General features: G+C 38.6%; 1 non-coding gene across 1 annotated transcript; it reads right to left on the bottom strand.

Annotated features, from left to right (window-relative positions):
- Positions 1-11,811: 11,811 nt before the first annotated feature.
- Positions 11,812-11,915, bottom strand: LOC112788419 (small nucleolar RNA R71). Its single transcript, XR_003195783.1, has one exon. It is a non-coding gene; the product is annotated as a small nucleolar RNA R71 (small nucleolar RNA).
- Between the last annotated feature and the right edge of the window lie 1,277 nt (positions 11,916-13,192).

Genomic DNA, 13,192 nt, shown 5'->3' on the forward strand with positions numbered 1-13,192 from the left:
CTTGACGACAAATTCGGTACACTTGCCGAAGGGAGATTTGTTGAGAGACAAGTTTTCTATGCATCACAACCCACACCTTGTATATATAGCATTACATGTTAGTTGACAACATTTCATCAAGGAGGAACATTAAAACTTTAAAAGCTACCCTAAATAATTTTTTCAAGAGAATAATGGGAATTTTTAACTAAACCTGCATACAATATATGAATGATATATGATGCTTGAGTTAGAGAACACACAGCCTGTGAGTCTTGAGTTTAAATTGTATGGTTGCATTCAAACCATATTTTCATTTCTGTGTGTCACATTTCTTTTTATTATGATGTTCTTTACTTTGCTTTAATCTATATGTCCAATTATAGAATATAGAATAGATACATACCAAGAGAATGATTGAGGCCATCATTTGATTTTAGCTCACTCACCCCAAATTAGCCTACCTTTTACATTATCCTTGTTAGCCCCCTTGAGCCTTTCAAAACTCCTTTATTCTATTTAGCCAAATTACTAGCCTTACGCAGAAAAACAAAGGAAAATCCCAAGTGAATCCTTAGTTAGCTTAAGATAGAAAATTATAAATAGAGTTAAATGTGGGAAACCTTTTGAGAACATGGATGATAGAAACAAAAGGTAGAGAAGTTAAAAGGAATAAAATAAAATTTGGAAAGCATGCTCATGAGAAAATCTAAATGATTCAATTATCATGTGCATTAAAAAAAAAGTTAATTTTTTTCAGCATTTAAATAAAAGGGGATACAAAAGAAATTCCCCAATGCAAAATAAAAACAATGCACATGAAAAAAAAATGATAAAAAGTGAAACATGAGCATGTAACAATAAGTGGGAAATTATGGGAAATTAGGTAAAGAAATTTTATTTTACTAGATGTGTATGTTAGGTGAGATCTTAGTCTAATTAAGGATTCACTTATTAGCTCACTTGACCCTATACATAAATCCTTACCTTTACCTTGACCACATTACAACCTTAATTAAGACCTCAGGACTTTTTGGTATGACTATATTCTATAATTGTTGATTGGTTAGATGAAAAACAAAGCTGTAGAAATTAAGAATAAAAAGAAAAATAGAGTGAATAAACCCAATAAACACTGAGTGACTAAAGAGTAAACACAAAATCCAGTGAGGGTTCAATAACTCATCAACATATATCTGTGCTTAAAATTTACTAATTGTTTTGCAAGTTTGTACAATGTTTTCTTTCCCATCTCATTTGCTAAAGTGTTTTATTATTTAAGGGTTGGCTATATATATACACACAACTCCTTGAGAATGTGAATTAACTTAGCTACATGTAAACTTTATATATGAGTGGATGAATTAGAATTTCATGACTCATTAGGTAGATGCATTTAGCATAGGTTGCATTTCATAACATTCCATCACTTTAACCTTAATTATTTACCTTGGATTTAGCATGAGGACATGCTAGTGTTTAAGTGTGGGGAGGTTGATAAACCCATATTTCATGAGTTCTTTTGTGCTTAATTAGAGTGATTTATTCAACTCTTCACCTACTTATTCACATTAATTGCATAGTTTTACTTTCCCTTCCTTATTATGTCATATAATGAAAAACATGTTTTCTAAGCTTTAAAAATTAATTAATTTAATTACCTTTATTTCCATTCGATGCCGTGATTGCTGTGTTGAGTAGTTTCAGATTTTCTAAAGGGAAGAATGACTTAAAGGATGAAAAAAGAAACATACTAGAATGGAAGGAGGAAGCAAAACGGAGATTTAAAGAAACTGGTGTCCATGCGATCGTATGGATGACGCGATCGCGTGCCAAGCACGAATCAACAGCGACGCGGCCGCATGACTGACGCGACCGCGCTCCTTAAGCAGAATACACATGACGCGGTCGCATGACTGATGCGACCGCGTGGCAAGGAAAAGCTCCAAATGATGCGACCGCATGACCCACGCGGACGCGTGACAGAGGCCACGCACCAGAAATTACAGAATATGCCCCCAGCGAATTCTGAAGCCCTTTTTGGCCTAGATCCAAGTACAGACAGCATAGACCAGAGGTTATAAAGTGTGGGAATGCTTCCATTCAAAGGGAGCTCGCATATTTTCACCTTTCAATGATTTAGATTTAGTTGAGAGGGAGATCTCCTCTCTCTCTCTTTTAGGATTTAGGATTTCTTCTTGTTTTAAAAGTAACTCTGGATCCAGGTTTAATGTTCTTTTTAGTTTTACTTTTATTTATTTATTTCAACATTTGAATTGATTATTATAATTTACGAGTTATTCCATGTTACAGATTTCTAATTGAATTAATGATAATTTGAGGTATTTTCAGTTTATGATTATTCTCTTTGATTTAAGTTGCCATTGCTTCCCATCTGAGGACACTTTTATTATTTCAGCAATTTACTTCTTCCCCTTTTGGTTTTGGTTAAGAATTCAGTAACTCAACATTTATTAAACTCAACATAATTGATAATCGTTACCTTGCTAATTGAGTTAAACTTAATTAATCCCAACCTTTTCTTAGGAAATAATTAGGATTCAAAGGTCAATTTAATTAGTCCCTTAACTTTCCTTTGCTCTGGTAAAGGTTGACCAAGTGGAATTAAGATACAACTTTCATTATAGTTGAGAAGGATAACTAAGTTGGACTTCTAATTTCCCTTATCTTGCCAAAAGTTGTTCTACAGTTATTATTTATTTTTACTTGCCAATTAATTCACTCGTCATTTAATTTACTTGCTTCTCATCTTCTAAACCCCGATTACAACCTTTATAGCCAATAATAAGAACATACTTCCTCGCAGTTCCTTGAGAAGACGACCCGAGGTTTGAATACTCGGTTAACAATTTTTAAGGGGTTTGTTACTTGTGACACCCAACACGTTTGTACGAAGGGATTTTTGCCGGTTTAGAAACTATATCTACAACGCAACCGTTTCTATGAATTTTTTTACTGACAAAAATCTTAACGTCAGTGGGCTAGGTTAGGGTTCGGTCATGGGTGGGATAAATGGGAGGAAAATTTGATTTTGAATTGGGTGAGGGTTGGTGGTAGTTATGATGGTTTGGGAAAGTGATATGGATGTGATTGGCTAGGGTTTATAGGAAAAAGTGTATGGAGAAGTGTGAAAAAGAAGAGGGAAGAAGTGGGGTAAGTAAAGATGCTGTGGGACCCACTGATCCTGAGAGGCTAGGGAATTCAGAATCCATGCCCTCCTTATGGGCGTTGAACGCCCATCATATACTCAATGGCTAGGGTTCAAGGCCAGCTTGCTGCTCCACCCAGGGCGTTGAATGCCCATGAGGGACCACCTTCCTGGCGTTCAACGCTAGGTCTTCTGCCTCTGTTGGGCGTTGAACGCCTAGCCTCTGCTCTAGGGCTGGCATTCAACGCCAATAATGTTACCCTTTGTGGGCGTTGAACGCCCACTCCTGCCTTCTTGTTTGGCGTTCTACGCTAGCAAGACATGCACTCCGAAGTATTTTGTTTCTATTTCTGAACGTTTCTGTCTCTGTTCTGACTAATGCACATGATCATGAACCTAAAGAAAAATAATTAAGAAAAACAAATTCAAAGATAAACATAAATAATAGCTGTGGTTGGGTTGCCTCCCAACAAGCGCTTCTTTAACGTCACTAGCTTGACGGTTAGCTCCTTACGAAGATTGATATGGGCTCAGAATTTCACCCCTTACAGTGAACTTTCTTCCTGTCATATCATGGATGAGCTCCACATGCTCCAGAGACAAGACACGACTCACTGTATATGGTACGATTGGTTTCTTGGTAAAGATAACTCTCATGCCAGGTGAGAGGCCTTAAGTGGGAACTTTCTTGTCCCTTTAGCCTTTAGGTACTTTCTTCTTAGTACTTTTGTTCTCAGTGCTTGTTGATGGCTGCCCAACACCAAACTTAGAATTGATGTTTGGGGGCTCAGTAAAGCTCTGCACTGAAAAAGATGGTTGGAACACTAAGTATTACACAGTTATCTCTCTTTTCTCAGAGGACGAGTTGGGGTGAGGCATCCTGAACAAGATGTGATCCTCCCCGAGTTGTAAAATCAGTTCTCCCTTAGCTACATCAATGATAGCATTGGAAGTGGCTACGAAAGGTCTTCCAAGGATGATGGATTCATCCTCATCTTCCCTAGTATCAAGGATTATGAAGTGTGCAGGGATGTAAAGGTTCTCAACCTTCACCAAGACATCCTCTACTAAGCCATATGCTTTCTTCATTGACTTGTCTGCCATCTCTAGTGAGATATTTGCATCTTGTATATCAAAGATTCCCAACTTCTCCATTACAAAGAGTGGCATGAGGTTTATACTTGACCCTAGGTCACACAGAGCCTTCTCAAAGGTCATGGTGCCTATGGTGCAGGTAATTAGAAAGCGTCCGGGATCCGGAAGCTTCTGAGGTAGCTTCTGCTGTACCAAAGCATTGAGTTCTTTGGTAATCACTGGAGGTTCTTCCTCCAAAGTTTTTGTGCCAAACAGCTTGGCATTTAGCTTCATAAGAGCTCCTAGGTACCAAGCAACTTGCTCTTCCATAGTTTCTTCATCCTTATCAGAGGATGAGTATTCATCAGAACTCATGCACTGCAGGAGTGCATACAAGGGAACCTTTATGGTCTCTATATGAGCCTTGGCTTCCTTTAATTCTTGGATATCGACTTCCTTGTTGTGCGTTGAACACTCAGTAGGAACCTCCTTACTGGCGTTCAACTCCACCTCTTGTGGCCTTTTAGGCGTTGAACGCCCAGTGGGGACATCTTCACTGGCATTCAATGCGAGCTTCTTTGCCAGTATGGGTGTTAAACGCCAACTTTGATGCCATTTTGGGCGTTGAACGCCCAGTGAGATCCTCTTCACTAGCGTTCAACACCAAGCTCTTAGCCAATGTGGGCGTTGAACGACCAGTAAGGTATTCCTTACTGGCGTTCAACGCCATCTCAGTCTCTCTAGATTTAGCCTCATCCTCAGTGGTTATGGCCTTACACTCTTCTCTTGGGTTTACTTCAGTGTTACTAGGAAGAGTATCAGGAGGAGTCTCAGGGATTCTCTTGCTCAGTTGTCCAACTTGTACCTCCAAATTTCTAATGGAGGACCTTGTTTCAGTTATGAAACTGAGTGGTCTTAGAGAGGTTGGAGACTATAGTTACTAAGTCAAAAAGGCTCTGCTTAGGAGTCTCCATATTCTCTTGAGAAAATGGAAATGGTGGCCTGTTGTTGAACCTATTCTGGGTTCTTCCACCTTGATTGTTATTGAAGCCTTACTGAGGCTTCTGTTGATCCTTCCATGAAAGGTTAGGATGATTCCTCCATGAGGGGTTATAGGTGTTTCCATATGGTTCTCCCATGTAATTCACCTCCTCCATTATTGGTTGGTTAGGATCATAAGCTTCTCCTTCAGAGAAAGCTTCTTGAGGGCTACCAGTTGTAGCTTGTATTCCAGTTAAATGCTGAGAGAGTGCTGCCATGTTGACTTGCTGGGTCAATATCTTATACTGAGCCAATATGGCATTCAGAGTGTCAACTTCAAAAACTCCTTTCTTCTGAGCTGCCCCATTATTCAGAGGATTTCTTTCAGAAGTGTACATGAATTGGTTGTTTACAACCATCTCAATGAGTTCTCTTGCTTCTGCAGGCATTTTCTTTAAGTGGAGTGATCCACCTGCAGAGCTGTCCAATGATATTTTGGACATCTTAGAAAGACCATAATAGAAGATGCCTAGGATAGACCATTTTGAGAGCATGTCAGAAGGATATCTCCTAATTAGTTGCTTGTATCTTTTCCAAGCTTCATAGAGGGATTCACCTTCTCTTTGTCTGAAGGTTTGAACTTTCACTTTGATTTTGCTCATCTTCTGAGGTGGAAAGGACTTGGCTAATAAAGCATTGACCAACTTTTTTCAAGAGTATAGGCTGGTTGAGATTCCAACCATATCCTAGCTCCGTGTCTAACTGCAAAGGGAAAGAGCATAAGTCTGTAGACCTCAGGATCCACTCCATTGGTCTTAACAGTGTCACAGATTTGCAAAAATTTAGATAGAAACTGATGTGGATCTTCCAGTAGAATTCCATGGAATTTGCAATTCTGTTGTATTAGAGAAACCAACTGAGGCTTAAGCTCAAAGTTGTTTGCTCTAATGGCAGGTGATAGATGCGGAAATAAGCCAATTAAGAAATTATAGTAAGAAATGCATTGTATGTATAGCTCTTAACCAGCAAAAATCCGCTTATCAATTTAGAAAAGGTTGTCACAAATTTTAGAATAAAATACTGGGAGTTTGAATCCCAGGTCGTCTCCCAATGAGTTGACAAAAGAGTGCTATTTTATTAGTCAGGAATTTTTCGAGAATTTTTTAGAGTTGGAAAATGGAAAAATAAATAATTGTAAATTAAAGCAATGTAAATTAAAAGAGATTTATATAATCAAATAAAAAGCCTTGACCGGGGGAATGATTAATTGGAAGTTCTATCCTTGTTGGATTTTCCCAAGTGTAATATTAAAAAGGGTGTTGTTCTACTTAGTTATCCCTTGCCTAATAAGGGAAAGTCAAGTAACTAACTAACCAACTATAACCTTCAGGTCCTAATCCTCTCCCCAAGGAAGGATTAGAGTTAGAGACTAGAGAGCCAGCCAACAACTCCCGATTAAAATTAACACTTGAGTATTCCAACTCAAGGGTCTCCTCTTAATCAACCCCCAAGTCAAGTTGGGAGTCTACTCCATTGACATGAAAATAACGTTCACAGAAATATAAGAAGAAGACACAATAAATTAAACAAAATAGGAATTAAAAATGAATTAAAAGTAAAAATAGTTCTTTGCAATAATAAATCCCAAAATGCAACATACGTATCTGAACAGGGTTAATAAGTAATCAAAAGAGTAAAGGAATAAGAAAGCAAACTAGAATAATAGCAACTTCAACGGAGGTAGTGACTCTTTTCAATATCTAAAGCAAAAGCATAAAAACGAAAACTCTGAATGTGAAGGAAAACCTAGAGGACGAGTAAATTCTCTCTCTAAGAATCTAATCTAAAATCTAAAACTATACGAATGAGAATGTGTCCTGAGTCTCTGCTCGTCCCCTGGGTCTAGTCTGTGTTTCTAGGCCGAAAACTGGGTCTAAACTCAGCCCAAAATCACCCCCAGCATTTTCTGCGATTTCTGCAGGTAGCGCATGTCACGTGTTCGCGTCAGTCACGCGTGCGAACTTCAATTCATGCGCACGTGTGAGCCATGCGTGCGCGTCGCTCCTCGCTGGTTGTCTCCTTTATTTCTTGTGCTCCTTTCATTTTTGCAAGCTTCCTCTCCATCCTCTAAGCCATTCCTGCCCTATAAAGCCTGAAAATACTTAACACACAGATCACAGCATCGAATGGTATGAAGAGGGAATTAAAATACACAATTTAAAGGCTTAGGAAGCAAGTTTTTAATTATATCACAGAATTAAGAAGGATTTGTAAAACCATGCAATTTATCTGAATAAGTGAGCAAAGAATTAATAAAAACCACTCAAATTAGCACAAGATAAGCCATAAAATAATGGTTTATCAAACTGCCCACACTTAAACATTAGCATGTCCTCATGCTAAGCTCAAGGATACAAAAGAATGAATAGGGGAAGGTAAGACTCATGAGATGCAACTTATGAATGCAAGTATATGCCGAGATGTTTCTGTCTACTTGGTTAAAAGTAAATAAGTTCTCTAAGACAAACATAAATCAGATTCCACTAATCTAAATCACATAATAAAAGACAAGTAAACATGTAAGAAGACAGCTCATGAAAGCAGGAAACATAGAATCAAGCATTGAACCTTCACTGGTAGTGTATATCACTCTAATCTCTCAAGTGTCTAGGGTTAATCACTCTACTCTTCTCTAGTCATGCTCTCTAGACCTTGTTCTTCATCTAACCAATCAACAAATATTTAGTATACCAATGTAAACATCATGAGGTCTTTTCAAGGTTGTAATGGGGCTAAGGTAAGGGTGAGGATATATGTATGGCCAAGTGAGCTAAAATATGAATCTTTGACTAACCTAAGCTCTTACCTAACACACACACACACACACACACACACACACACACACACACACACTCTATATATACTTCTAAAATCATGCCTAGCTACCCATAATTTCCACTTTTGCATATTTCACATACTCATGTACCAAATGTTTTTCAATTTCATCACCTATGCATTGATCTTTTATTCAACTTAGTATTGGGGTAATTTGTCCCCTTATTTATTCGAATATTTTTGGTTTTTTTTTAAACATAAAAGCAAACATAACTTTATCAATGCACATAGGTTTTTAATTTTTTTCTGGTCTCACATGAGTAGGTACCCAAATTCCCAAGATCTTTTTAATAAAATTCAACACTTTCCTATCAACCCAAGTTCCCACGGTTTCCCACACTTGATTGATACACGATCTTTATCTTAAGCTAACCAAAGATTTAATTTGGGGTAATTAATTTGTTTTTCCACTTAAGGCTAGTGATGTGGTAAAATACAGAACTGATGCCAAGGCATCTTAGGCTAGTTTCACTAGCATTTTTCTGTTAGTTTTAGTTGTTTTATGCATTTTCTTGAGCTTAAAGTAACCAAGAATGGTTAAAAGAATGACAAAGCAATGAACCATCCAAACAATATGATTTTGATGCAAATTCCATGAGTTTTAGTTATATTACTTGAATGATATGAATGGAAGATTTCTCATGAAATTTTGCAAGACTTTGATGCATTTGTTTGGATGATTTCAGGGAAGATGAGGCTAAGCAAGGAAGCAACAAAATCAATAAAGGAAGCTTGTATATCACATGTGGAGTTTAAGTTCCAGTTTAAGCCTAAACTGGAGCTTAAACGCCAGAATCATGAAGGATAAGAAATGCTGGAATTGAAGTTTAACCTCCAGTTTAACCTTAAACTGGAGGTTAAACGCCAGAATGGAAAGTCTCACCAAAGAAGCATTCCACGTTTAACCTCCAGTTTGACCTCAAACTGGAGGTTAAACGCCAGAATGAGAATGTCACTCAGGAAGGAGTTCCACGTTTAACCTCCAGTTTGACCTCAAACTGGAGGTTAAACGCCAGAATGGGAAAAGCACCAGGGAGCCATTTCCACGTTTAAGCTCCAGTTTGACCTCAAACTGGAGCTTAAACGTGTTCGACCAAGAACTCTCCTCCAGGGTTGCTCTCTCCATTTCCACGTTTAAGCTCCAATTTGACCTCAAACTGGAGCTTAAACGTGTTCGACACCTCCAGGGCTACTCTTCTAAGCTTCCACGTTTAACCTCTAGTTTAACCTTAAACTGGAGGTTAAACGTGTTCGACCTCCAGGATGCCTCCTTCCATTTCCACGTTTAACCTCCAGTTTAACCTTAAACTGGAGGTTAAACGTGTTCGACCTCCAGGGCTGCCCTTCCTATATCCACGTTTAAGCTTCAGTTTAACCTTAAACTGAAGCTTAAACGTGTTCGACTACATGACTCTCCAGGGCTGCCTTCTTCCATTTCCACGTTTAAGCTTCAGTTTAACCTTAAACTGAAGCTTAAACGTGCTTCTACAAAAGGCCTCACTAGGAAGTATCTGGCGTTTAAGCTGCAGTTTAAGCTTAAACTGCAACTTAAACGCCACTCTTGGAAAAGGTTTCTAGACCAAAAATATTGTGGTTTAAGTTAGTATTTGAGCACAAACATTAACTTAAACTTATTCTGGTATGAAACCCAATTGAATATCATGGTTTATGGATTTGGGCCTGAAGGATTGATGAGTTTGAAATCTCAATTTATTGAGTCATGTGTCATTATTTGATTATCACTAAGTTGGCTCAATGAATGTTATAGAATTTGGATCAACAACCTCATCAAGATTATGGATCATAAACCCAAGGCAAAAGGAAAGCAGAGAGAGGCCTCAAAGCCCAAGAAACACAACAGAAGCTCAATATAGAAAGTGTATAAATAGGATAGAATTTAAGGGAGAAGGACCTTTACTTTTACCTTCACTTTTAGCTAGTTTTCATATCTTTGTAATTGAATTCAGAGCTATGACTCACTAAACCCCTTTTCATTGGGTTAGGGAGCTCTATTGTAATTCAATGAATCAATAATAGTTTATCTTCTTCTTCAATCTTTTCTCTTGAATTTTGTTAGAAAGCTTCTCGATCTAATTCCATTGGGTAGTTGTCTTGGGAAAGAAACTACTCATAATTGGAATCCTTCGGAACCTTGGGAAAGGAATGGAGGATTCATGCTAGAGAAGCTTTCTCACAGTGAATTGGATTGGGGTTTGGATGGATATTGTGACATGTAATCCTACCAAATTGTGGTTCATGAAACTGTGTGGTATAATCAGTGATCGAGCATCATCTCTTCTTATGAACATTTAAACCAAGGGATTGGGAATTTGTTCATTTTTAGAGAGAATTGGTGAGCCAAGGGATTGGGATCCAATCATATAAGATTGCCAAGCAAAATTCAATGAACGCATTGCTTGAGGAAGAGATAAACATATTTTGATTCGGAGATCTCAATATCTCCTATAACCCAATGAATCCCCCAATTCTGATTTCCATCTTCTCTTTACATTCTGCAACTCAATTCATGCAATCACCCCCATTCCTTTTTAATTTCAGCAATTTACATTCTGCTCTTTAATTCATGCAATTTAAGATTCCGCCATTTCAATTCCTTATCATTTACTTTTCCCGCCAATTTTACATTCTGCAATTCTCATCTAAATCTTGATTCCGCTCAACTAGAACACACTTCTAATCCGAATTGCTCACTCAACCAATCCTTGTGGGATTCGACCTCACTCTATTGTGAGTTTTTACTTGACGATAACCGGTGCACTTGCCGGAAGGAATTTTGCCGATCGTGCAATTTCCTAAATCGTAGCATAACTAGTTTATGCGCATCAAGTTTATGGCGCCGTTGCCGGGGATTGGTTTTCGATTGACAATTCTCCAATTGGAAGCTAACTAGATTGAGCAATTTCTCTTGCTTTGTTAATTCTGTTCAAGTTACTTGTTGAATTTTAATTTCTGCACTCGGTTACATGCTTTCTTTCTTTATGCCTTTAAATTCAAGCAACTAACTCACTGACTCACTAACTGTTTGAATTAATTCCTCAATTGCTCTAACCATACTCTTCCATTAACCAAGAGTATTTCACTTGTTTGTGCCTGTGCTGTGTTCTTGTATGACAGGTAGGAGAGGAGAGACATCAACTCCTCCATATACCGAACCAGAGAGGACCCTTCATAGACTGAGAAGGGAAGCAAGAGGGAAGAGAGTAGTGGGAGAAGAGGAATCTGAAGGAGAATCTGAGGACAATTTTGAGGAAGCTTTAGATCTCAACATGGATAGAGAAGTTCACAACCATGAGAGAGCTGATGGAAACAATGCCATTCCTGAGAGGAGGGTTCTTAGTTCATACATAAACCCAACCTCTGGGAATTGTGGTAGCAGCATCCAGAAACCACCCATTCAGGCCAACAATTTTGAGCTCAAACCACAGCTAATATCACTTGTAGAGAATCATTGTTCATTTGGTGGAAGTGCTAATGAAGATCCCAACCAACATCTCACAAAATTCCTGAGAATTTGTGACACTGTGAAGTCCAATGGAGTCCAGGAAGATGCCTATAAACTGCTTTTGTTCCCATTTTCACTTAGGGACAAAGCAGCTAAGTGGCTGGAATCATTCCCAAGGGGGAGTCTAACAACATGGGATGAGGTGGAAAGCAAGTTTCTGGCACGTTTCTACCCCCCACAAAAGGTCAATAGGCTTCGATCTGAGGTTCAGACTTTTAGACAACAAGATGGTGAAACTCTCTACGAGGCATGGGAGAGATTCAAGGACTTGACAAGGAAATGCCCACCAGACATGTTCCATGACTGGGTGCAATTGCACATTTTCTATGATGGACTCTCTTATGAATCAAGGAAGGCTGTAGACCATTCATCAGGAGGTTCATTGAACAGGAAAAAGACTGTGGAAGAGGCCATTGAAGTGATTGAGACAGTGGCTGAGAATGAGTACTACTATGCATCAGAAAGGCACAACACTAAGGGAGTCATGGAGCTGAACCATGTTGATACAATTCTAGCCCAAAACAAGGTGTTTGCCAAACAACTAGCAGAGCTTACCAGGCAATTAGAAACAAAGCAAGTGGCTGCAATACACACACAAGATCAAGAGGAGGTAAGCATTGAAGGAGGTGATTGGGAAGAGGCCAATTATGTGGGAAACCAACAAAGGCAATCATATGATCCACATTCCAACACTTACAACCCAGGCTGGAGAAACCACCCAAACTTTGGGTGGGGAAACCAACAAACCCAACCACAAAACCACAAACCTTACAACCACAACCAACATAACAATTCCACATACCAAAACTCCAACCAAAGATCATACCAAGCCACACAAAACACTTACCCCCAACCATCATATCATGGCCAAAATAATCAACCTACCCAACCTAATCCAACCCAACAATTTCAAGATCAATTGAACCGGATAGAAGGAATGCTTGCAACCATGAGTCAAGACATAACCGAATTGAAAGCTTTTAAGGAAGAAGTAAATTCTAACCTGCAAAACCAAGGAGCTGCCATCCTGAAGCTAGAAAATCAAATTTTGTATTTGTCTAAGCAAAACCCTGGGACAAGCGTTTCTCATGCTGCCAAGGCTATTGCAAGGGAAGAATGTAAGGCCATAACCCTTAGAAGCGGAAAGAATCTAAAGGAGATCTCAAAGGAAACCACAGAGGATGAAGCAAAGGAAATTGTGAGAGATAAGGAACAAGGACAATCTTTTATATCGTCTACAACAAAAGAAAAAGAAAAAGAGGTCCTGAAGCCTTATACACCTAAAGCACCATATCCTCAACGTTTGATGAAAAGTGAAAAGGATGGTCAATTCTCCAGGTTCTTGGAGATTTTCAAGAAGCTCCAAATCAACATTCCGTTTGCTGAGGCAATAGAGCAAATGCCACTCTATGCAAAATTCTTAAAAGAATTAATGACCAAGAAGAGAAGCTGGAGAAATGAGGAAACTGTGTTGTTAACTGAAGAATGCAGTGCCATCATTCAGCACAAATTGCCTCAGAAATTGAAGGACCCAGGCAGTTTCCAAATCCCCTGCATCATAGGAGAAGTCA

The sequence above is a fragment of the Arachis hypogaea genome, chromosome 20, assembly GCF_003086295.3.
Source record: "Arachis hypogaea cultivar Tifrunner chromosome 20, arahy.Tifrunner.gnm2.J5K5, whole genome shotgun sequence".
NCBI classification, from domain to species: domain Eukaryota; kingdom Viridiplantae; phylum Streptophyta; class Magnoliopsida; order Fabales; family Fabaceae; genus Arachis; species Arachis hypogaea.